Source organism: Xyrauchen texanus, chromosome 7 (assembly GCF_025860055.1).
Source record: "Xyrauchen texanus isolate HMW12.3.18 chromosome 7, RBS_HiC_50CHRs, whole genome shotgun sequence".
NCBI classification, from domain to species: Eukaryota; Metazoa; Chordata; class Actinopteri; order Cypriniformes; family Catostomidae; genus Xyrauchen; species Xyrauchen texanus.
In genome coordinates this window covers 18,338,120-18,363,709 of record NC_068282.1, presented here as the reverse complement: position 1 = coordinate 18,363,709, position 25,590 = coordinate 18,338,120, and positions in this window count along the sequence as shown.

Here is a 25,590-nt window from a genome sequence, read left to right as displayed (position 1 = left end):
GTGTGATGATAAAAAAGGGTTTGCAGAATTTTCATGGAAAGTTTGCAAGAACTTTGACAATTAACTGCCAAAACACTTGCACTTGGTAATGAGCTTAATGAAATGCTTCGTACCAATGGCCTGCTTTTTAGAGACTTTAAGGGCCTAATTAGAGGAAGTGCATAAATGGCTTAATTGTTCATTTGGATCCTTCAAAGACAGATTCATATGAATTTAGAGTAGTCTTGATACCAGGTAGTGGAAGAGGTATTATTGAGTAATTCACCATGGATAGGCTAGAAAGTTCAATCCTCCATAGTAATCTGGTTGTGCTAGTGTTAGGATTGAGTTCCATCCTCCACTCTTATTCTGCTCATTAAGGTAGAGTCTCAAGTTGGATTTATATCAAAAGACCAGATTCCACTTGAAATACACCAGTGTATTTAAACGGTTACTGGAGGGTCAATCGCTATTCACTTGGGAATTAATTATAGAGCAGAAAGCTTTTTACATGTCTCTAACTTTCCCATGCAATCAAACCATCATAAATGAGGTAGTCATCATTCTCACACTAACTGTAAATAATTGTGTGAAAACAAGTTTTACTCTTTCTTTAAAAAAAAACAAATTTCTATGGTTCTCCAAAAGGGACCTAAAGAGCACCATAAAAAAGCACCATAAAAATAAAGCCTTCTGACACCATTAAAATGCATCGTGTTAGGAACAGACTAAAATTCACTCATCATTTGTTTTAAATTCCCCTCTGCTACAACTCTCCAATCTCATTCTCTATTCTGTTTATTAGAACTGGAAAATAGTTTTTGGTTGTGAGTGACAAATGAGTACGTCAAATCTAAACGTGAATGATATTTCAGCAAAGGAGAGGATTATCAGTGAATAATTACTAACATTTTGGACTGTTCCTCACATAAAGCTATCAAAAGACTTGGAATATAGTGCATACTTGGGCTTTTATGATGTTTTTTGTCCAGCCTGATCTCATTAAATTTACATGACAATGGCAATATTTTTTGCAAATAAAATTACATGCTTCATTACACGTTTGGCCGTCGTTTCCTAGTGAAATGTCCAATGGGGGATGCCAAAATTGAGAGAAATTGCTAAGTTTCAAGGTGAATATTAGATGGACATTTTAATGAGTAAAACGTACCACCCTAGCCTAAAACTTCAACCTAAACCTAACCAATAGTGTCTTAAATGATAAATGAGAGGTGATCAAAACAGATATCATTACCTTCAACCTGGGCTTGAGGCTCAGTCTTAGTCTCCATAAATGAAGGTGGGTCTGCAATATAAGCGTTAAAATGAATTGTTTTTCACATGATACGTTAGAGTAAAAGTGTTTTGATACAATAATATAGCAGGTTGTGAGTAAAGTCATAAACAACAATAGTATATGGTTTGTGTGAGAGTTAATAAAACACACAGTTGTTGTAGCACCTTTAGAAATGTAGAAAGTGTTACATAAAACTCAGTTCTCAGTTTGCAAAAAATGCAGTTATAGTAATGTTTATTCTATGAGACTAGGTTGTTTTTGTCCTTTTGGGAGCATGACAACCTCTGGTCACTGTGAATTATCATTGTATAAAATATAACTGCACAAAGATTCTTCAAAATTTCACATTTTATTTTCACTGAATAAAATTAAAGCAAATGTGTTTGGATTGACATGTGAGTAAATAATGACAGAAATGTCATTTCTCTGAATAATGTTGCTGTTTTTAAATGTTGCAACCAAAACCTTCACTTTAATCAAGAACCTTGAATAAATTTGATGTAAACTTTGTGTATGTTGATACATAAATCTTCTAATATACACAAGCTTTAAATAATTAATGTATCTTTGTGTTGTTTTTATCTCATCATTTCAAATTAATTACAGACTCTGATGCTGTCTTTACATACCTAGAGTACTTAATGTCTCTTTTTAAAGTTTGCATAATACTGTCCTTAACCAACAGAATGCTGTGTCATTCCTTCAAAACTTTCCCCTGACCTAAACATTCATCCAGACTATCTGTAACATCTGTCACGCATCTTCCAGCACACTCTAGGGCACGAGGCCATGTTCCAGCTGTCACAACATACACACATGCTAAGTCGACCCGACAGCCTCTCACTGTCCCACTGATACACTCGCCAGGCTATAGACAGGATATAGCACATGTCCATCATATTACAACCACCTTTCCCATGACCCATGCATGGGTGGTATTAGATAAACAGCTGCTCTGTACAAGAGGGCCAGCCTCCATGTACTGATATTCCACACTTGTGTGCCACGCGGGCTGCAGGTGGGAATGCCTGAACGGAAGCAGAAAACAAGACATTGATGTTTTCCCCAAAGTGAGTTTAACAGGGGGAGGTATTCATTGAGCCGAGTCCTGCATGGTCACCCTGGTTCAGGGAAGAACGGTGGATTGGGTGACCTAGGTGCACTGTTCAAAGACTCAGTGGGTAACATTTTATAATAATGGTCTGTCATTAATAGGTAACTATGCAGGAATTAATGCAGGACAAATGAGTAGTACTAAATTAATACTTTAGTTACTTCTATTAACTAATATGGAAACACGATTAACCAATCGGTAAGTAATAATGAACTGAAGACTGAGGTAGTTCACTGTTAGGTAATGAATTTGATCTGCCTCATTGCAAACTATAACTATTGCTAATTTAAAATAACTATTATTTAATTACTAATCAAAGCATTAACATGTGTCTAAAATGGGAATGATTATGTTTTTATTGTAAACAAGATCATGCATGTGTTCTTTGTGGGAATTAATTTATGAATGTAACAGGACGCTAAATCAAGGCTACAGTGTCTGGTAGGGTATCATAGTCAAGGATCTAACCACATATTCAGGATTGATGGGGACCAAATTTAATAATGTAATAATTACCCATGGACAAATCCCATGGGGGTTGGGGGACATGTCCCCCTCAGTGTCTATGGTGTTAAGGGCTATGATCATAGTCAGCTTACCATACAGAAATATAGGGATGTATGTGCCCAACATGTGTTCCTTGGGTTAAAAATTCCTGAAAATTCTTAATGGACTGTGGAGAAACAAAGAACAGCTAACTTTTTATAGACCCAGCTTCCACCTGGTATTAAAATGCATTTCAGGTGATCCGATCACATGTGGTCAGCCCTTGGGTTCCTTGGGATATCTCTTGTGTTCATTAAACAATTATTAAATTCTGCCTGTTTGATATTGCTAAAGGTCTTCTTTTTTTCCAATTCTGGTAACACCTAAGTAATGAGTCAAGTGTTACCACATAAGTATTAAGGAATTACTAATGATCTGGACCATTATTTTAAAGTGATAGTCATGGTAACACATTATTTATTAATAAGATCTTACTGTTTCCTTCCATGGAAGTTAAAGGTTATCTGGACCATTATTCTAAAGTGAAAACACATTATAAACCATTAATAGTAACTGAGGTGTTTCTTTTTAGTTTGTAATGAATACTCAAGTGTTTGTTCCTACATTTGTTTCGTTTAATCAAACAGATAGTTAACAAACATTCACAGACAATAAAAAAAATTTCTGGCATTGAATCATGAATCATTGAAATAATTGAACATAATAGCATTGGCTGCAAACCTTTAGCAGGATAATGCTTTTAATTGCTGGTGCTCATGGTTACTACATGTTTTAAAATTCTTATCTCTTAACATAGAGTAAAATAATATAATTATGTGTCTAAAGGACAAGTGTGTTGATCTTTACAAGACCAACAAAAAACAAAGAAAACCGGCATGCAGCATAGGGCCGTTCCACATGTATACTTCAGCCCTAGACTGTCCACACTGTAAATAAGTACAGTTTTTATTAAATTAATTTGACATGTTTCCTCCTTTGCTTATGTTCGGTATGAACAGAACAGAATGTATGATAAAATGTGCCGTGTGCAGGCGGATCGACGGGAGGGCGGAGCAAAATCGCACTAGCTCTTCTTTCAGTTTCAGCACGTGCATTGAATATGGCGAACACTGATTGGATTAGAAGCTTGATGGGCTAGACACTCATTATTTTTATTTTTATTTTTTTTCATTGGATCCATTAAGTTAACTTAATGAATAAACACTTCTTGTAAGATTAACCTACAGTATCTATGAATAAAAAAATCATTTAAAAATGTTTTGTAAAATAAAATGTGTATATTCATGTGTGTATTCAATCATTAATAATGTGTTACCATGACCCTCACTTTAAAATAATTAGTAATTCCTTCAAGTTTATGTGGTAACACTTGACTCATTACTTATGGGTTAGCAAAATTATTTTAAAAAGACCTCCAGCAATCCCAAACATGCCGAAGTTAATAATTTGTAATGAACAGAAGAGATATCCCAAGGAATACACAGGTTGGGCACATACATCCCTATATTTATGTTAGGTAAACTGAATGTATTACTCTACCAGACACTGTAGCCATGATTTAGAGAGCTATTATGTTCATAAATTAATTCCATCAAAGAACATATGTTCACAATACAACATAATCATTCAAATTTTAGACACATTTTAATATTTTGATTAGTAATTAATTAGTAGTTATTTTAAATTAGCCATAGTAAGTTAACAGTTCTCAATAAGGCAGATTAAATTCAGTAATTATTGATTACGTAACAGTCATCAGTTCACTATTACTTACTGATTGGTTAATCATGTTTCCATGATAGTTAATAGAAGTAACTAAAGGTTAATGTAGTACTATGAATGGAAATTATAACTACAGTATTTAAAGCAGCACAACGTGACATGATTTTCTTACAAATTCAAATGTATTATTTAAAGTAGATAGGAGCCATACATTTATGCATATTAGTTACATAGAAAATAGATACTCAATGCTTTTCAAAGATGGCCACAGTGTGTACTGAATTGTAGGGATAAGTCCTAAAGTATCGACATTTCCAATACATATGTTGAAAGTCCAGACCTAACATTCAAATATACATTTTTTTAAAACTAGTAATTTGTTTTATTACTATATATATATATATATATATATATATATATATATATATATACATAGATATCAGATTGAGGACCGGAACTAACCGTGTATATACCACAGTTAGTTCCGGTCCTCGAATCTGATTGGATGAGAGAAGTTCCATGAGCACTGATGGTGTGACAGCATCACTGTTTGTATCAATCCGCATTCATGCTGTTCTAAACTAAAGTGTATCTGTTAGGAGTTACTGGCTTTATTTTTGAAATGACATAGATCATTTTTGTGTGTAATATGAGCCAGTTGGTGACATAAAGTGAATCCGTTAGTCATTGTTTACATAGAATTGCGCTCCATTATCGCTCATATTACTAATACATTACCAAAACTAGCTTTAAACAGACAACTTCAGGATTAAGGCTCATGCTGAGAGACACAACAGACTGATTTATTACAGAACTCAAGTGCTTACCTATTATCAGAGTTTCCACATTGGATACATACTGTATAAAATGGCAGAGGACATCACTGTTTCTATAGTGAATGACTCTTGCGGACCGGCTACCACGAAATAGAGAGGAATACCCCCTCTTGGATGTCTATTTTCCACTGTTAAAGATGACAACATCTCTAAATGGGTGTGGCAACAGGTGATTGCACACTCTCTCTCTCTCTCTCTCTCTCTCTCTCTCTCTCTCTCTCTCACTCACTCACTCACTCACTCAGGCACGCAAGCACACGCACACACATATCCAGCGACTATCCTTGTTTATCCAATAACTTGTTTGAAACAGCACAATCTGTGATACTATTTCTGAAGTGAACTTTTTGAATTACTAATGAAGTCTTGGATGCATCATTTGTTTTGAACCAGCAATGGCAGATTCTGATTGGTCACGTAAAAAAATAGTTCCTTGCACAAATGCGTTTTTATGACCATACTCGGTTTTTCCTATTTTTTTTAAATGTACTTGTTTATTGAACTTTTGTTTATAAGCAATATCACACTCGCAATCGTGCAATAGTATATTTTAATGTTAAGTCTGGATCCCTATATTTTACTAGTTTGTATTAGCACAATTGCATTTGTACATTAACCAAAATCATAAAATATAAAATTGTTTTCAATTTTATGATTTTGGTTAATGTAAATTGCAATTGCATTATGACAAAAAAAAAATACAATTTTGCAAATGGCAGTGCTGAACTTGAGGGTGAATTCTGAATTTAAAGTAATTTCCTATTTATTTTCATGCGCTTTCCTCTAACATACAGCTGCTTCATATTGTGGCTGTTATTTACATTAGTATTCCTCAGAGTTATAGTTCATCCAGAAAAAAATATTGACTAACCTTCACGTTGTTCCAAATCTGTTTGACTTTATTGTGTAAAACACAAAAGAAGATGTTAGACAAAATTTTAGCTTCAGTCACAGGCTGACATTCTGCATATCATCTCCCATTGTGTTACCCAGAAGACATAAAATCATACATAAATAAGTAAAAAATTTGGTTTTAGAAAGCATACATTGTTCATGCAAGAAACTTAAAAAAGTATATAGCAAACTTAAAAAATGCTTCAGATTCGCTTTGGGTCACTCACAGTGACATTAATTATATGGAGGAAAGGGGCAAGTTGAAAAATGAATAGTCATCCCCAGTTTTATAAAATAACTATGCCAGACGTAACTAAAACTTATGTGAACCCTCTGCTCATAAAGTAAAAAAAGAAAAACAGCAGCAAAACTGTCTTTAAGTTATAGAACAAAAATAATGAGCATAGACTTATAGTCATGAGGATGCAGCCAAGCAACCAAAAGACAGCAACTGGCACATTTCATGTTCCAGTAGCACTGCAGGGGTTTCATTTTTTTGAAACTATCACATTTCAGATGCAGATTTAATGATATAATTTCCACATATTTGTTTATACCTCTCATGATTATCAATGTCAAGATATATTAATATGCATGTACTGTAGATGTACAGGCAATGCATGTTGATGTGAAGATGGAAAACAGCTTGATGTGAAATGCCAAGAATCTTCAGTTTAACGGTTTAGTGTCATGGTCAAATATGTTCTATGTGTGCAAGGAATATGCATATGATCGTGGAAACTCTTAGTGAATAAACAGTGGGCTTAAAATCTTGCTTTTTTAATTATTGTGCACCACAGCTCCACCACATGTGGGGATACCTTCAAATGAGAGGTTAGACATGTAAGGACTTGCCTGTATGTGGCACATGCCCTCTAATGTTCAAGCAGACCCCCAGAAACCATCTGAGTAAAATACAAACTGTCAGGAGCTGCCCACATGCTGTCGAAACCCTAATGATGGGGAGGACAAACACGTTGGTGTTGGGAGAAATTAGGGGACTTTCCGAGGGGCTGGATGTGCATTAAGGGTGGAGATGATGAGAGCATACAGTTCCAGCACCCAAAACTGAAATTTCTATCATGATTTACTTACCCTCATGTTGTTCCAATCCCATATCACATTTACAATTCACTTAAGTTGCATCTTCTATCCATATAATTAAAATGAATGGTGACTGGGGCTGTCATTCTGCCTAACATCTCCATGGAAGAAAGAATGGGTTTGCAATTAAATAAGGGAGACTAAATGACAAAAGAATGTTCACTTTTGGGTTAACTATCCATTTAAATGAACTTGTATAGGCTAAAAAGTGCATAAGATAATAGTTATTTATAGATGCAAAACATGCCAGACATGTTACAGTAATAAATGCATTGAATTGACACTCCATTAGACCATTCTTTGAATAGATATGGTGTGCAAACCAACCCAGGGCTTGATCTATAGATACCTGTGAATGAAATGTAGCTGACATGGCCATTGTGTACAGTAAGTGTTTATCACACAGTGATGGACAGCTGTCCCTCCCTGTAGACCTCTGATAGCAGCAACTGCTTTGTGCCAAGAGGTTAGTCACATGTGTACCTTTTTGTACTCCTACCCAGGCAATTCTCTCTATGAGTGTGCCGTACTGATGGGATCAGCAGGAGCAGTGTGTGTGTGGCAGTGCACCTCTGCTGGGTGCTGCCAACCTGTGTGGCAAGAGGTACAGAAGGTGGATCTATTAACGTGTCTTGTCTGTTATGAGAAGGCCTACATCACTACACACATTGAGTGTTTTCCATAAACTGGAAAAAGATGAGTATGTAATTATTAGATCTTTTGATTTAACATGTTAATTCAGTGCAATTAATTATATAAAAAACAACTTTTGTGTTGTTGTTATTTGATGTGACAGTCTCGACCTCAGTTCACGTGCATGCTCTCCCTTTAGAGAAGAAAAGTCAGCCTACAGCGATAGAAGAGCATTGACAAATTATATAGCAGGGTGAGAAAGAGAATGATATGAACCCCTTGTCTATAATAAAGTATAGAGATAAGTAATATGAACAGATGGTGTGTCACTGTCAAAAATCATTGTGACACAGTGGCACAAGTAAAAAACACTGATGGTCCAGCATCGCACACCAGATATGTTCAATATATAAGATACACTACATATTATCTCCAAAAAAGCTCCATGTGAGGCATTCTTAGGCATTATATATATATAAAAAAATTAAAAAATTAAAACATCCCCAACACTAAACCACTGCTTAACCCTGATTGCTATTGCTAGGATATTTTTGGCCAGCTTGGCATTGTTTAATAATGCAGTTAAAACATTTTACATAAATGAAAATCCCCAAATGTCTTCCCCTGCTTGCTGTACAGAGAGATTGATAGTCTAATTGGTGGTAAAAGAAACAAGCAAACTTAACTAAGCAACAACATGAGGCCAAAAGAAGCTATCGTTGATTACAAAAGAAAAGGAGTAGGCTCACCCAGGAGCAGACTGGGTTTCTCATAGCAGTTGTATCATGCATGCACTCACAGTCAAATTAAGCATACTTTTACAGGCTCGCATTCGACTAGACCCAGACACTTAAGCGTTCGTGTCAACATCGAAGTACAATTTGAGCTTTAGGATTGGGGTTTGTGTTAGGACATATGGTTCATATAATTTGCATTCCTGTTGACTGTATTACATATTTACAACTAAAACCAACTAAATTTTTTCAACTTGCTTTTGGAGCCTCTCTTTGGAGATTTCATTCAGAAACTGGAGCTCACACATGCCCTTACTTTCAACAACACTTCTAGCTTTGGCCACTGAGGGCAGTGGTTTGAATTTCAATGAGCTCAGACCAATTTCAACTTAAGATCTTTTGACCTACTGTAGCTAATTCACAGTAAAAATCAAACACCACTGCGTCAAATAGAATAATGATTCACAACTGCACATAATGACTCTCATCTGCAAACAAGAGTAGTGATACATGTTTTGTAACTCATGCAATGGGACAGACAGTTGAGTAGAAATTACACTGAGCAATCCACTGTAACTCCCTTGTTCTTTGCACATTTGTATATCTAATTCCCACTTGAAAAGCAACTGTTTCAATAGTTGCTCCCACTTGTGACATTCATACTTCATTAAGAACTTAAAAAGGGCTGAGTCAAGACACTTTGGAGCAGACTCTGACAGGAATTATTTTAGCTAGTGTTAAAAAAAAAAATGGCAGCCCAGCAGCTGTAGGGGCTCCCCCTTCCAGACCGCAACCATCTCCCACCTCTCAGACCGTTGTGATTACGGGGCGGGTACAGCCAGGCTTGCTGAAGCAGGGCTGCATTTCGTCAGACTAAGGCCTTTCCCATGTCTAAACTCTGAGTCAACTAACACAGTTTAGGGTGTCGAAATGATCTGTTACCTCCTCCCACCTCTCCCACTCTAAGGGTGTAGGAGGAAAGCTTTAAAGAGGGCTTGCTGCAGACTACTTAGGAGTTTTATTTTACATTGGGCTGAGTGTAGTATTGGGTCATTTCTGATAGCTGATGTAGCACATTGTTGCTGCTGTATTATGAATTAACAATCAACAAGAATAACTTAATATAGTTTACAATAAATAAACAGACTTTTAGAAAGTTTAGAGCTAGTTTGATATTCTGAAAAGCCAAAATATATAATTAAAGGGTTAATAATTCACTCCATTTAAATTTAAATTCACCTACATCACCTACCCAACCTCATGTTGTTCCAAACCATCAAACATGTTTTCTTTTGAGGTACACAAGAGCAGATGTTACGCAGAATGTTAGCCTCAGTCACCTTTCGCTTTCATTGTATGTAAGAAAACATGCAATGAAATTAAATGGTGACTGAAGCTAACACTCTGCATAACATATCCTTTTGTATTGCAAGGAAGAAAGAAAGTCATATAGGTTTGAAATGTAGCAAATTATTTTGGAGAAAAATCCATTAAAACAGTCTCAACAATAATTTACTTGTTTGTTATTTTTCGCAATCTCAACACTTTCCCCCTTTGCATTTCTTCCCTAAACTGGACAGATGGAGAGAGGAGGGTTCCTGGGCAGGTAGGTATCTCCAGAATGTCGGGGTGGCTTGGGAGCTCTTTGTGGGACCTGAATGACGCATAACTGACTCCCACCCACACCCACAGGGAGAGACTGGATGGGGTCATTGTCTCCACACTTTCAGTGGCCCCTCCCCTCTTCTCTGGGACCACAGCCCACCATGCTGAGTGGGCGAATCTTGGGGGTCTAACGCCTACACACACCTGCATACTCAGTGGGACACACAAATGCTCAATGCAAAAACTCCCATCATTGTTTTTGTTGCAGAATCCCAAAGGTAGCACAATGCCCTAAGCATGACAAAAACTTAAGGACAGATGCTGAATCTGCTATTGCATATAAGCCTCAAACCCCTTTTTAGGCTGTCTGAGTAAGTTAAAAAACATTATTGTCAACAAAATCTCATTGTGAAAGAGACTTTCTCCATTTACCAACTAAATAGCTATATTTGCCAGTTATAGTTCCCATTTAAAAAAAAAAAAAAAATCCAAAGTGGAAAGATACAGATCTATATAAGTTTTTAAAAGAGAAACGCCAGACAAATAGGTTTGTTGAATGTATTGGCATGTGTGAGCTACAGTTTCCAGGTGGGATATCCACAGATTGTAACCAAAAGCAAGTTGTAAAGCGAGGGTTTTGTTGTTGTTGTTGTTGAAAATTATGTACAGTCAACAGCATGTATATGCCCTAACCCAGTAACAGTAATCAGCATCAGTAATCAGAGTAACAGTGTAATCTAAGAGGGAAAATAGAACCTCAAAATCACTCATCATTGATTATGTGAAAGTGATAACTTCCTGGTTTCCATGGAACCAGAACCTGTGTCTCAGAGGCTGCTCATGCAACATGTTATTGGTAGTGCCACAAGAAAAGGTAAACACATTTGAATTGATGCAAAATAGGGTCAACATCAGGTTACCACAACATTCGGTAGCAACAATTTGACTTCCTGTGTGATCATGTTGATTTTATTTATTTTTTTAATGTTGGCTCAGTGCATTTTGCCTTTGTGTAATGTTGTTTGCCTTTTGTGACAGAAATGTGACAATCAAAGCTTTTCTGTGGGTTAGGTGGTGCACTGATAATGTTACTAAAGCGGGGCTCCAGAATGCGACTGCAATGGTTTCAAATGCGTCCAAAAATAATTGATTGCGACAATCATTTAAATTCTAGTCGCCATTGGTGACAGTCGGGTTGTATGCGTTCATATGCGGTTTTGTCAGATATCATCTTGTGAGTTATTGAATACATCTACAGAGTGCCAGTGTGTCTTGTGCCTCTTTTCACCCATTCTGTTGTGCAAGCTTGCTGGACCACATGCAACAACAAACCCAACGCAAGAATCATGACCAAATGACTCTTTTAAACTGGATCTTTTTCATGAATCAACAGAAAAGAACTGAGGGTTTGAACTCAAGAGCTCAGGTAAGCAGTTTGAATCAGATTCACTTTCTCAGCAAATCAGCCATCAGTGAGCTCACAACTGGGAGTGCAGACATTTCAAAAATAGAATCACATGTGTATTTGGGGCTTCTTGATATCTAAAAGTTGTGTATCAATTTTTTTCCTTCTAATAATTACTGATTGGGATTGGAGTGGCACAATAATCTGCATCTGGGATTTCATTAAATTTGCACTCTTATTGTCTCTGTATCTGGGCCATCTGGTAAAAGTAAAGAAAGACTAAGGTAATATTTTAAAACAATATATATATATTGTCACGAATGAAGGTGAAGGCAGACACGGGACGAGGATCTAATTGCAGCGACACTTTATTAAATAAAAAGGCAACACGAAAAAACACGAACAAAGGAAACATCCACAATGGGAAAAGGTAAAACAAAACACGGAAGGCATACAAAGGGTTAACGAAAACATGGAAGGCTTACAAAAGGGGTAACCGGGGAATAAACCAAGACAGAGAGCACGGATAACAGGCGTCCAAATACATCAAAGACCGACAGGGGAATGGAGAAACAAATGGGGTTAAATACAGCGACACAGGAAGATAACAAACAATATTCAGGTGTAGACCATAACGCTGTGGCAGTGGCGGTGAGGGCCGGGAACCATGGGAAATGTAGTCTTATTACACAGACAGTGAATCAAGGGGCGGACAACAAGGAAAACGTGACATGGAACGTGAAAAGTGGCATGTGAAACAGAAAACACAGGCAGACAACACAGGAACGTGACATATATATATATATATATATATATATATATATATATATATATATATATATATATATATATATATATACATACATACATACATACATTCATACATACACAAACGCACAGATCAGCCACAACACTAAAACCACCTCCCTAATATTGTGTAGGTCCCCCTTGTGCCACCAAAACAGCACAAACCCGCATCTCAGATTAACATTCTGAGATGCTATTCTTCTCACAACAACTGATAACTGAGTGGTTATCTGAGTTCCCGTAGACTTTGTCAGTTCGAAACAGTCTGGCCATTCTCTGTTAACCTCTCTCATCAACAAGGCATTTCCATCCGCAGAACTGCCGCTCACTGGATGTTTTTTGTTTTTGGCACCATTCGGAGTAAATTCTAGAGACTGTTGTGTGTAAAATTCCAGGAGATCAGCAGTTACAGAAATACTCAAACCAGCCAGTATGGCAGCAGTGCAGTGCATAAAATCATGCAGATATGGGTCAGGATATTCAGTTAATGTTCACATCAACCATCAGAATGGGGAAAAATGTGATCTCAGTGATTTGGAGCGTTGCATGATTGTTGGTGCCAGATGGGCTGGTTTGAGTATTTCTGTAACTGCTGATCTACTACAATTTTCAGGCACAACAGTCTTTAGAGTTTATTTTTATTTATGGTTTGAACTGACAAATTATATGGTAACTTAGATAACCACTCTGTACAGTTGTGGTGAGAAGAATAGCATCTCAGAATGCTATTCTAAGATACAGGTTGGCGCTGTTTTGGTGGCACGAGGGGGACCTACACGATATTAGGCAGGTGGTTTTAATGTTGTGACTGATCTGTGTATATATAAAATCAAGCTTTTGACACTTGAGGGTGCAAACATTCATTGATTCTCAAGAAAACAAAACACTACTATATTCATATTATACTTTATGTAAATATCTGTAATGTAGATTCTGAAGAGCAGTACTAAATCAAAAATATTTTATCTTATATTTGTATAAATTATGAAAGAGGTGTGAACATTTATGAGACAAAAGGGAATGCTGTTTTTGTGAGATTAGATTGGCAACGGAGGTTTTCAAGATATATGAGAAACACAGAAACATATTTCAGTCATGCGTTGTAATTTCCATTAGTACTAAAGTTGTTCCTGAGCAAAACAGCTACAGCCCTCTTTTCCAGACACTCATATTGAGTGCTTTTCCAAGAAGAGCTAAATTCCCTGCCCATAAGGAATCCTTGCAGTGCATCTGACATCAGGCCATGATGGCCCCTGAACACCAGAGCCCTATTGGTGTTGCATGAGATGCGTGTCATCGGCAGGTATGCCAACATGTTCAAAGAGGAAGTCGGTATGTTGTGTCTGAGAGTTCTATTACCCTTGGCACGACTGGAAGTAGTGTATGTTGCATTAGCAGCGTGGGAGACCCGAATTCGTATTACAGAGCTTTTTGAATGCAGGTCCAAATTATAACTGCCCCACAAGCAAGCAATTACAGGGCTGCTACAGTAGCAAGGTTTTGTGCGACAATGTGGAGTATATGTGCTAAAAAGGTGCTTTGGACAATTTGCACCATTGCATTTTCTCCCACTTCTATATAAATTACATGAAACACAATGATTCAGATGATATACAAATGTAACTGTCAATGATTCTCCCATTTTCCAAGAGGAAAAGTCGGAAGAGAGCTCAGTTTTTCTTTTTCTTTTTTCACAAGAGGCTCCGTCTGGCCATGGAGACAGTTCTCTTGGCACAGCAGACAGTGGTGTTATGTAGGCGCTTCCCAAAAACGAGGCTCAGTAGCCGGTGTCAGCCCAGACGGAGTGAGAGATGTAACAAGGCGCCCACGCGTGACACACAAATCTTGTGGAAAAACGGGAGGAGATGAGGAGATGGCCGATACAACCACCAAATCCAAAACCTCCATGCCACATGTCACACACAAGAGCAGTGAGTAGGGGCCTGGGTAGCTCAGCAAGTAAAGACACTGACTTCCACACCTGGAGTAGCAAGTTCAAATCAAGGGTGTGCTGAGTTAATCCAGTCAGGCTTCCTAAGCAACCCGGTTTGGCCCGGTTGCTAGGGTGGGTAGAGTCATGTTTGGTTAACCTCTTCGTGGTCGCTATAATGTGTTTTTTGCTCTCGGTGGGGCACGTGGTGATTTGTGCGTGGATGCCGCGAAGAATAGCATGAAGCGTCCACACACGCTAGGTCTCCGCGGTAACGCGCTCATCAAGCCATGTGATAAGATGTGTTGATTGACGGTCTCAGACGCAGAGTCAACTGAGGTTCGTCCTCTACCACCTGGATTGAAGAGAGTCACTACACCACCAAAAGGACTTAAAGTGCATTGGGAATTCAAATTCCAAATTGGGGAGAAAAAAAACAAACAAAACAAGTGCAGTGAGTAGAGGAGGTTTGGCCTAAAGGTGTCACCTGCTCCTTTCAGATGCATATTCCACCTCTAACCTCAAAAAGATTACTCTTGGCAGACAGAGACTGGGGCAAGTGCCTCTTAATTTTTCTGTACCAGTGGTCTCTGACAATATTTTACTGCTTGTGATGGTCACGTTAAGTATACGTTTAGGTTTTTGTTTGAAAACTTGTTTTGGCATTAGTTTGCGGGTTTGTTTCATAAATTTGCTAATGTTTCAGGTAACTGTCAATGTGTGTGTAAGACGGTATGTGTTAAAGAGTTCAGCAGTTTATCCAGACAGAGCTTTGCTATGTTTTTTCACATGGCTGTGTTCTCGACAATGTGATGAGTAGGCCTAGATGGAATCTACAGATTATTTGGCATTCTGTGAGCTGATTAGGAGGGAAAATCTATGGAATGAATTAAAATGAAATTAGTTAAATTATGCTGAGTTCTTCTTTAATTGGTAGCTAGTTGAGAGCTAAATCATATTAGCCAAAATTAAACAATAAGCCATAAAGAATGCCTAAAACCTCCGTACCCATTTTAAAATCATTGTAACACAAACTAGAATGGCTTTATAAATTGCCGGCAACAGCACTATGATAAAAGAAACCAACTTTCAATAAACAGTTACATTTTTTTATTAGTAATTATTAAAATTATTTAATATTTTCAAAAATAGATAATAATTTTTCCAAGAAATACACTGAAAATATGTTTTTAAGTTTACTCAATAATATGTTGTTTTTATGTGTATTCTATGTGTTTTGAACAAACTTTTTAGTTTTAAAGTCAATTTTAAAGTCAATCAGAAAAACTTTGACTGTTATTGGTCATTAATAAGGGTTGTAGTTGTGTAGTGCGCACTCTTAAAGTCTCCTCTGCTTAAATCTCCCCTCGACCAAAAGGGCACCTGTAGATCCTGTTATTCGCACATCAGTGGAAAGAAGGGCATTTCAAACCACCAAAATACCCTTCATGTCCATGTAAAGCTGTACCTTGTTGGAAAATGCACTGAAGTTGGAGTAAACTTTAAAAGGTTGCATGTATTTTATTTAAGTAAACGAATGTGATTACATTTTGTTGGACTGACTCGATTTTCAACTAAATATATATTTCTAAATAAACAAATTTGGTGCAAATACTTACCTTAAAAAAAAGTTTAAAACGCCATTTTTTCAGTGTATAGTTTATTAGTCTTGCTGTAAGATGTGTGCAGCTATCAAGTGACTTGGTGCATTAATATAGAATATGCACTCACATATGCCCATTTATAAAAGATCAATGCAATTCTGAGGAAATCTGCTAATTCCATATGGGCATGGTGATGGGAAAATATCGAGTTTTAAGGGTTTTCAAAATATTTGTTGGTACAGCCCAAGTTATTACAATTCAACATTGTGCTGACTAAATACAGAAAAAAGGACCAAACATTATCACACCCTTCTAGTCTCAGACTTGGGTGACATAGCTGTTCTGATCATCTCTATACCTCACTGCCCTGATCCCTACAGCGCAACCCAGACCTGTGCCCTAGAGTGACGTGAGAAACAGGATAATCCCCTGATGACAAGACTCTGATCCTGGCCCGGTCAAGCTCCCTGCTCCTGCCCTTTTCTAAGGGAACCTCTGCCTTTACCATCTCTTCTCCACCCACCCCCAAACCAGCACTCTAATCCATCATGCTCTGTCAAAGGCAAACCTGGATCTCCTCCTCCTCACAGGTTTGCATTAGCCTAATCCACTGGGGTTTTGGTCCATTCTAGTAGAACTCCTGGAGTCCTGTTTACCTAGCACATCTGAGTAAACAACAGCACTGGTACCTGTAGCTCTCATATCATTAGGTCTCAGCTGGATGTGCCTTTGACATTAACAGGTTGGCACTGTTGTCCTAGAGACTTTCAGCACAGTAATCCACATGGCAAATAATGTAAGACTATAGCAAAGAGAAACTATGACAATGCTAAGAGCTGGTGTTGCAGTTATTGAAAAAGGTCAAATTCAGTTGTGAGGAAATGGTTTATGTCTGAAACATTTTAGAATCAAGCCAGAAATTGCATAAGAATTACTCAGTGAATTGTAGGACAAGTATAGCAGGTTGGTGTTTGTTTCCCTGATACAACACAAGTTAAAATCTTTGGTACAGTTATCAGTGTTTTAACAAGCAAGTGCTTCAAGCTAAAGGGTGATAAAACTATAGCAAGCCTTCCAAATGGACTTGAAACTTGAATGCACTATTTTCAAAGAAATTGTTGAAGGCTGGGGTTAAAAAAAAAACAAAAAAAAAAAAACAGAGGCTAATTAAAACTTTAAGAGCCAAGACTACCCTCTTGTGGTAAAGATGTGTACAATAGTTTCACAGGATTGCAAACAAGAGTATGAGCAACGTTGAAACTGTCCAAGTTGTGATATCTGTTAAATAAATGATTATACTTTGAACTAAATAAAGACAGACAGATAGACAGACAGACGTTCATTCATTCAAAGCATTTGGGAGAAAAATAAAATATAATTATAAAATTATATAAAAAATTAAATGAGATATATATATATATATATATATATATATATATATATATATATATATATATATATATATATATAAATTATTTCTCTAGTTGTAGTAATCTTAAAAAATAGTTTTGTTAGATGTAAATGAGAATTTCATTATTAAGTTAACTAGCCTACTCTACCATTAAAAAATACAGTAAAACAAGCTATCTCTCCACACTGACACTGTCTTTCAAAGACCAAATACAACAACAGCAAAAAGCTGTTGACTGCCTAACCAGTGAAATCAAGTGGGACCTCATCAGATCAGACTGTAGCGAACAAAATATAAACAAAACAAATCTCCCATTACTACTACATATTGTTGCTATGAAGGCAAATGTGGCAGAAATGAATGCATCAGTAAGAAAGATGACAACTGAAAACTACAGGTGCAGGAAAGAGGAGAAAATGCTCCTTATATCTGGCACCACAAATATATTTTTGTAATTTTTAATACAGAATTTTGGTTTTGAGTCTTTGTACAGCAAAACATACCTTTCAAACATTTATCTTTTTTAACATGAATACATATAAAACCTATCAACCGCTGTTTAAATCTGCCCTTTCCCCTGTCTCAGATGAAATACTTTATTAGACAATTCCAGTGGCTGTGTACACTTTGACACAGTGCCAACCTGAGGAGCTGATAATTAAATAGATTAATGTTCTTTTTTTTTCCGTCTCTGACTGTAAAACATACTTAATGAATGTTTTAACCTCTTTATATTCTCATCCTTGCAGTTATTAAACTGATTCTTACAAAAGGGAATGAGGGGAATACCATGGGACCTTGCTGTAGTCCATGAGATTAACTCAAACTGTGCTTCAATATTAATTTCAATTCGGCATTGTCTCCTTTCTTTATAAATCAACATTGCCACTATCAATCAAAAGCTGTTTTTTTCTTCTTAAGTTGCAGAAATGCTGCCCTCATCATGCTTTCCAAAATTCCCCTGAATGGCAACACCTTCATTTCATAATAGAAAAACATGTGGTTTATTCCTCAGTGGACCTCACATCCCTCTTCCTTCTTTCACTTTCTCTCTGTATTTCTGGAGTGTTTAAGTGTCATAATCATAGTGACCATGCTGTGCGTGCTGTTTTGAAGGCCATTGTGAATTTCTAATCCCTCAATACCTATACTGAAGCTTCTCATACCATTTTGTGTGTGTGTGTGTGTGTGTGTGTGTGTGTGTGTGTGTGTGTGTGTGTGTGTGTGTGTGTGAGCGTGTATTTATCACTTTGTGGGGACCAAATGTCCCCATAAGGATAGTAAAACCCGAAATTTTTGACCTTTTGGGGACATTTTGTCGGTCCCCATGAGGAAAACAGCTTATAAATCATATTAAACAATGTTTTATTGAAAATGTAAAAATGCAGAATGTTTTCTGTGAGGGTTAGGTTTAGGGGTAGGGTTAGGTTTAGGGGATAGAATATAAAGTTTGTACAGTATAAAAACCATTATGTCTATGGAAAGTCCCCATAAAACATGGAAACACAACGTGTGTGTGTGTGTGTGTGTGTGTGTGTGTGTGTGTGTGTGTGTGTGTGTGTGTGTTTGAGAGCGACAGAAAAAGAGAGAGGAGTTCATTTTTGATTCTGCGGCAACCCCATTTGGATCCCACAAAATGAAAAGGAAAGCCATAGTGATGTTAACTGGGGCTCCTCTATTCTTCATTGATGGCACACTAGACCGCCATTCCAGCCTCACTAAAGTCTTGTGAGAATTTGAACCCAGGAAACACAGCATGATAGATGAAGAGCATTTCTTTGGCAGATTTTCACGAGTGAATAATTGTAAGCAAAACCCCTTTGAGCTAAATGGGTGAGGATTTTCTGCCAGCCTCTTTCATTATAATTTCATTATGGATTCAGTGTCACATGTTGGCTCGGAGTACTATTGTAGTAACATGTATGATCCACAACAAAAGATTTAAACCCACATGCTTAAATTGATCTTATTTAGCTCAATAATAAGTTAATGAGCGTCAATAGTTATAATCTTAATAGACACAGGAATTTTGTAAGGGTATCAACAATGACAGTTTCAGTTCATAAAGCATTTTTACAACTGTTCCTTTAAAGTATGAATAGCATTAAAACAATTTTACATGCAACATATTGCACTACACAAATATACAGTATGTAGCAAAGGAAGATTTGTCAATTTCTGGCAATACATAGCAAATAGGTTCAAGACTTACCTGTACTATGAACATTCCACCCAAATTAAGGAATTTAAACAAACAAAAGAAAAAAACTAACAAATAATGGGTAAATGACACTATAGTTAGATCTTGTTATAATGGAATGAATGTGTACATGAGTTTTTGGTGTTTATTTATTTTGTTGCTTTTGGTTTGTTTGTGCCAGTTTTTGTCATTGCTGTTTTTGTCTTGGTTTATCACAATGCAGACAGACCAGATGTGGTGAGTAGAAAAAAAAGAGGATGAAATTAAAGGCTAAACAGTGTTTCAAAGAAGTGTGCCAAATCTATATTCCATTTAGAAGATACTGTTTTGTGTTTGGTTTGTTTTTGGTTTTGTTTGGTTTTGGGGTTTGTTTTTGGTTTAGGTTTTTTGGGGTTTGGTTTTGTTTTGGTTTAGTTTTTTTGTGTGTGTGTTGTTTTGGTTTAGTTTGGGTTTGTTTTTTGTTTTTGTTTTGTTGGGGGGGTTGTTTTTTGTTTGGGTTTGGTTTGGTTTTGGGTTTGTTTTTTGTTTTTATTGTTTTTTTTTTTGGTTTGGTTTTAGTTTAGGTTATTTGTTTTGTTTTGGTTTTGATTTTGGTTGAGTTTATTTTTGGTTATTGTTTTGGTTTGTTTTTTTGGGGGGGAATTATTTTGTCTTGTCTTGGGTTTGTTTTATTTTAGTTTTTTGGTTTGGGTTTGTTTTTGTTTTGTTTTTTGGGGGGGTTTATTTTTGGGTTTGGTTTTGGGATTGTTTTTGTTTGATTTGTTTTTTTTGGTTTTGGTTTGTTTTTTTTGGATTGCTATTTGTTTTGTTTTGTTTGAGTTTTTGTTTTGTTTTGTTTGAGTTTTTGTTTTGTTTGGGCTTTGTTTTGGTTTTGTGTTTTGGTCTGGTTTGGTTTGGTTTATTTGTGCTTTTTTTGGGGGAGGGGGTATAGGTTTGTTTTTAGTTTTATTTTGTTTTGGTTGATTTTTTTAATTTTAAACTTTGATGCCCTTTCAGCATCTGCTCTTGATACTACTTCTAACACAATCACTCTATTGTAGTTTTTCTTGTTGCAATTGTGTGTTTGGTTTCTCCTTTGTTTCAAAATTTATCCAAATCCAAATATTTCTTAAATTCTTTTAATAAATACAGTAAATTAGGCAAAAAGTCTCCAGTCAGTTTAAGACAACTTTCCTGTATGCGAGTGTTAAAAAGAAGATTTATCAAACCTAGTCAAGGAGCTCTATGCGGGTCATGAGAGAGATCAGCATGACCAAGCCACCCGAGCCCAGATGAGAGCCCAACAAAGAAGATAACCACTCTTGTGAAGATTCCTCTCCACTATGCAGAGTGAAGCACAGTCCCCAATGTGACTTCACGTTCTTCCTCTCCAGCAGCCCGTAGTTCTGAGTCTGCCAACTCTCTGCACCCTATGGGCCTCCTGCCATCATAAAAGCAGAGGAGTTTCTTAGGAAAAGACAGTGGGAATTAGTCAGAGATAGCCTCCATTTTCAGTAGACACCCACAGAAAGAATTCATCTAGATCTCTTGAAAAAAAAGCCTCAGATGGCATATAGACCAGATGTGGTTACCACCAAAATATAGGATGGAGGAGAAAGAGGAAAATAGAAGGGAAAACCAGGGTACTCTTTCTTTCCCATTTGAGAGGGTTTTCCAAGAGCAGCCTTCCCATGGCAACCTCTGAGGTGGCCCAGCAGACCTATTTTTTCACCCTTACGTAAATCCCCCCTCATAGCTCAACCTCCTTGCTGTTGCTGGCTAAAATTTCTGCTCCAGTGGCCTTGGATAAGGCCACCATTAACTGCGGCCCTCTTTGGAGAGCACGTGGGACAATAGGCCCAACACAGTGTCCCAACCCTCAGACAAGGCTGGAAACAAATGTTACAGGGCCGCCGCAGAATAGAATCATCCGGCCGATGTCACTGAATACATTTACCTACCTCAGAGCGCTTTCAGCTGTCCACTTTTGTTTTATGCAGGGAAGAAGGGAAGGCATGAATGGTGGGTGGGAGGGGGCGGGGAGAGAAGCATGTGATGAGAAATTGCAGGGATCTCCACAGTGGCCATCCAAGATGCGATAGAAAAATATATCTCCTTAAAAATTTGCTCTGAGAACCCCCTCCTTTCCTGTTATTTTAGAAATTGTTGTGTCTTATTTGCACATTCTGTGCTTTAAACTAATTGGATGTTTGGACGAAGTACTTAGAGAGGATGTTTGTCAACTGATAATTGAAATGCCCAAAGTTTCCATTTAAAAGTCTGAATGAGAATTGAAAACCTTAAGACCCATTTTGTTTACTAACAGGTACATGATTTCAGTTCTCATCTCAAAGTTTTTTGTATTCAAAACTTTGAGACCCTTTTGTTTACAAACCTTGAAGAGTGTGATGAGTGTAATGCTATTGTTGTTGTTATACCAACTGCCATATTCAAACAACATAAAGCACAATATAAAAGCTAAATTATGCTGAGAATTGTTATTGATTTCAAAAATTGTATTATACAAAACATTTACTATATTTATGAATGTTAGCCAATGGTGAGCTTTGAAAAAAAAAAAATATATATCCAACTGGAAAATAAATTAGAAAATGTTCATTGATTAAAGTCCACTTTCAAGCTCTTATATCTCTGCATGGTTTCCGCTTTGAGCTCCTTTGCTTTGATAGTCTCTGCAATCCACTGGGTTTGATTCAGTCATCTTTTCCATTTGCTCTTTGAGTTTTTGTAGAAGTCACAGTTCGTGGTCGTTATCACAAAAGGAACCCACCAGTGTATGACTATACATTAAAGGTTTTGTGAACTTCTCCTTACTTGAATGCACCCTTATATGGTGCTTATGCTTGGAGAAGTCCATGTTTTCAGCCTTGTTGTCATGGTGATTTTGATTCCCCCTTTTGCTTTCCTTCCAACCCATTTTAGATGACATATATTTATTCTTCTGGCCTTTGGATCGGACATGACTGAATATCTACTAAAGTTGTTTATTTCACCACATGTGCTTTGAAATATAAACTTGGAACAATAAGGTTTTTTAATGGGGAGGGATTGGACTAAGGGTGAAATGCTATATGTTTCATGGCCTGAAGAGGAGAAGGTCTAAAGTATAATTCATAAAGTAGTCACATCATAAAGCATAGAAACGTCTGGGTTACTGTTGTAAACCCCGTTCCCTGATGGAGGGAACGAGACGTTGTGTCAATTGTAGTGACACTAGGGGTCTCTTCCGAGAGCCTCGGTTACCTCTGAACTTGAAAAAAGGCCAATGAAAAATTGGCGAACAGGAGGGAATAGTGCATCTGTTTAGTCAGGTTTTGCACTGAGGAGCCGAGAATAAGGTTCGGCCATTACAGCGGTTGGTACAGTGTTGTGGCAACAGGGACACAACATCTCGTTCCCTTCATCAGGGAACGAGGGTTACAACAGTAACCCAGAAGTTCCCCTTCTGTCACTCACTCAACGTTGTGTCGATTGCAGTGAAACTAGGGGTCCCTATCCAATAATGCCACGACACTCAACCGTGTTACGTGAACTGATAATGCAGGTGCAAGCAAGCTGTTGTGTGCCAAAGAAGCAGGTGCATCGGACTGCACGTAACCTTCCCCAACGCCCCATAACAGGTCATATGCAATTTAGGTTCCCGGCATCCCTGAGTGGGGGAAAAAGCGACGTGACAAGCATGGGAGCATGTTTTCTCTCTCTTTTAGAGTGTTAGATGCGGCTGGTGCCATATAATGCTATAACACGCATCGGGGAAGGTGTTCTTTTCCAATCCTATTAATTCAGGATGTGGGAAAGGTGCTATGCGCAAGCAGTACACCTGGTCAGCTGTCCCGTTTTAACGAGTTCTACGTGCTCGGATCCTACAAAACAGACTAGACCGACTCAAACCGGAGATTGTAGAATCTCGCAAAGGTATTGTAAAAGTTTGTTGCCCAGCCCGCCGCTCTACAGATGTCTGCTAGAGAGGTGCAGTTGGCCAGTGCCAATGAAGCTGCAACACTCCTTGTAGAGTGTGCTCGAACCCGCAATGGCGTCGACAACCCAGTGGGCAAGACTCTGTATGGAGACAACTTTCCCTTTCCACTGTCCGCTAAAGCAAACAAAGAGCTGCTCGGAGCATCTAAAGCTCTGTGTGCGGTCCAAATAGGTGTGGTAAGCATGCACCGGACACAGCCACGATAAGGCTGGGTCTACCTCCTCCCGGGGCAGCGCTTGCAGGTTCACTACCTGATCCCTGAAGGGGGTCATAGAAACCTTGGGTACAAAGCCCGGTTGGAGTCTTAGGATGACATGAGCATCTGCCGGACGGAAATCAAGGCAAGTGTCGCTGACAGAGAATGCTTGCAGGTCCCCAACACTCATGATGCAAGCAAGCGCAATCAGGAGGGCTTTTGCCTCAACTGACTTAAGTGGCTCGAAGGGGGCTCTCTGAAGGCCCGAAAGGACCATGGAGAGATCCAATGAGGGGAACAGGCATAGCCTAACTTAGGTCGTGCTTCCCTAAGGACTGACACTGCGTCGTGGTGAGCCGATATAGAGAATACATAAACCTTCAAGGTGGAGGCGGACAGCTGCCCCTCCAGCCTCTCTTGCAGGAATGAGAGCACTGACCAGACTGCGCACCTCTGTGGGTCTTCAGATCGTTCAATTTTCAATTAAACGCCACTTTAGGGCATAATGCTGCCTAGTAGAGGAGCTCTGGCTTGGGTGATCGTGATCTACGACGGCAGCTTTATGCCATAAAGTGGCATCGTAGACACGATCACCCAAGCCAGAGTTCCCTCTACTAGGCAGCTTTATGACAGAGGTGGAGTTTCCACAGGTCTGGGCGCAGATGCCAGAGGAAGAAGGTCCTTCCCGGCTGCGTGCGCTCACTTGTGAGGAACTCCATTCCGATAAAAGAGATGCTTTCAACCGGGAAGATCTGGCTCTTTTCCCAGTTGACCTGAAGCCCTAGACGGCTGAGGTGCTTGAGCACCTGGTCCCTTTGAGCGCACAGTGACTCTTGAGAGTGAGCTGGAATCAGCAAGTCATCGAGGTAATTGAGTATGCGGATGCCCACTTCCCTTGGCAAGGGCTGTCTCTTTGACCTTCGTGAAGGCGAGAGGGGACAGGGACAAGCGGGTGGTTCGTGGGGATGTACCCGGCAAAACCGTGCCCGCTGAAGTCCCCAAATCACCTCCATCCTTAGCCAGGTTGACTTCAATCCTGTGGGAAGAAGGTGCAACTCTGGGGATGGCTGGAGTGGCATTTCCTTTTAGAAAGGAAAGCCACAACCGCAAGGATGCCATGGTCACATTCTTGCAATGAGAACAAGAGCCATCCACAAACGCTGCCTCGGTGTGATCGTGACCCAGACACACGAGGCTGCGCCTTTGACCATCAGAGGCGGAGAGAAATCTGCCGCATCTAGGAACAACACAGAAGCAGAAAGGCATCTTTATAAAGACACATCTTTAAAAAGACGTTCAACGCCAATGTGAACTCTTTTAGAGGAATATGCTCTTTTAGGAAGCGCTGTCGAGCGCCCAGGAGCGTAGACTGCAATGGTGTGTAGAGAAGAGAAAGCCGCTGGAAACGCGCCGTATGATCCAACAGCAATGCTTCTTGTAGAGGTGAGTGAACAGTAGTGAATCAGCTCGCTGATCACACAACCGCTCGGCTCCGAAGAAAGAATCTAACTAACAGATGCACGATTCCCTCCTTTTATACCCATATGTCCGGGGGAGGGGCATGCAAATTCTGTTCGCCAGTTTCTCATTGGCCTTTTCTCAAAATCAGAGGTAACCGTGGCTCCCGAAAGAA